The sequence below is a fragment of the Penaeus chinensis genome, chromosome 42 (genome assembly GCF_019202785.1).
Source record: "Penaeus chinensis breed Huanghai No. 1 chromosome 42, ASM1920278v2, whole genome shotgun sequence".
Classification (NCBI taxonomy): Eukaryota; Metazoa; Arthropoda; class Malacostraca; order Decapoda; family Penaeidae; genus Penaeus; species Penaeus chinensis.
In genome coordinates, this window is record NC_061860.1 from 17,324,791 (window position 1) to 17,326,659 (window position 1,869).

At 33.2% G+C, this 1,869-nt stretch overlaps 1 protein-coding gene across 1 annotated transcript in view; it reads right to left on the bottom strand.

Annotated features, from left to right (window-relative positions):
• Positions 1 to 624: 624 nt before the first annotated feature.
• Positions 625 to 1,869, bottom strand: part of LOC125047826 (serine/threonine-protein phosphatase 6 catalytic subunit-like) — a 12,905-nt gene continuing 11,660 nt past the window's right edge. Inside the window, exon 7 of the mRNA XM_047646322.1 lies at positions 625 to 1,869. This exon is cut by the window's right edge and continues 1,863 nt beyond it. The gene's annotated coding sequence lies outside the window, so the exon portion shown is untranslated.

A 1,869-nucleotide genomic window follows, 5' to 3' on the forward strand; every position in this document is an offset into this window, starting at 1 on the left:
GCCACAAAGGAATCAATTAGTAGCCCTTGTGACCTTACCTGATTTCACCTTTAATTGAATTGGCAGGAAAATGTATTTCTTACTAGTGCTATGAATATCAATGGGGTTATTTTTATTATAAACAGTATTATTACTATAATGTTGTTAACTTTAGTAACAGCAAAATAAGATAACGTAAAATATTCTCGTAAATCAAAGAAAAGGGCAAATGGGCGAGACAGGCAGTACTCATAATTGGCACATTGGTGACTTAGTACAAGTGTAGCCATCTATGTGTAAAAACAATCAAACAAGTAAACTCACAGTGGGCATGGCCTACATGTCCACATCATGCCCATTGGCATTGGATTAAGAAAAACTGACAGAAGAACATTAATTGTTACAGTGATATTTATAATATCTCTTAGTACATCTCACTGCCAGCATTTCGCTTTGAGAGCTATTCATCCTTGCTTATGTTAAGAAAAACTGACATGAGAACATTAGATGTTTCAGTAATATATCTCTCTTTGTACATCTCACTGCCAGCATTTTTCTTTGAGAGACAAAGTACACCACTGTCAGAATACAAATTATCAGCAAAAGAGGAAAACTTTGTCTGTAGGATTAACAAAAATAAAAAGCTATCTGGAAACCATTTTATTTTACATAAGATTTTTACACTCTGAGGGATATTTTCTGGATTGTTCATAGTATTTACAGATGTTTATTCTAGCCACAATCAGAATCTTCATCACAGGATTATTTTGGTATAGGAACATACAAATTAAGAGTGAAATACAACTGAGACCTATAGTTGCTATATGGCAACAGAGACTACATGGCTAAGACTACATAAAATACCTTTCAGCAAAAACTAAATGTCACTCATTGTAGAGTTCTGTTGAAGATGTACATTTCAAAACCTGTGCTCAGAACTATGAAAGATGTGAAAGGTGTTTCAAAGCCCTACTTACAATTTGGGAAAGATAAACAAAAAAAAAAAAAAGAAGCTAAATCAGTGAACAAGCCCATAATTTTTACCCAATGTTATTATAAACAATGACACAGAAATTGCACTAAATCCAAAGAACAAAATTACATTCGTAAATATCTGCATTTTTATAACTGTCAAATATGAGACCCAACTTTTATCAACACATCCCAGAGAACAATAACAATGAGAGTACCATGCATATAAATAGGTCTTAGACTCCTCTGAAAGTTGTCATTGCCATTTGTTTCTGTCTTTGGTTCCCTACAAGAAAAAAAAAAAAAGTATTTTGTACCTCTTGTGCCTTCATCCCTTAGGCTACAAAATAAAATATTAAAAATCTGTAATTAATACAAGCTTTACATACTCCACATTAACAAAGGTGTGAATGAAGAAAAGTTTCAAGAGCATATCAAAAGCTTTTAGTAAGAAATTTTTGTATCACGAACGTTTGTTTAATATGCCTTCCGACAATCACAGACTACTGTTGGGTTTGGGAATATGTTGAGTATAACTAGAATACACAGGTAATGTTGACATCACAGTAACAGTCAGTTGATGATACATCTCCGTCTAAATTAAAAGTGTGTGGGGGTCTTAGAGGGTAACTGACATCTATCTGTTTGACAACTCTAACACTACTACACCCAGCAACATAACAAGTAACTAACAATATAAGTAATTAAAATGCTATGGTTTACACTGTATGATTTGGGGCCAACAATGCATATAAATGACTCCTCTTCTCACCAGGAAACATTATTATTCCTTCTTAAGCACACATGCTCTTCAATTACTATTTAGCTACATTCACTTGAGATTATCATACAACAGCTGTTAGGGGTTTTTTCTTAGGCATGTAATGCTGTAATAACATGATTTACTACAAATTCTTC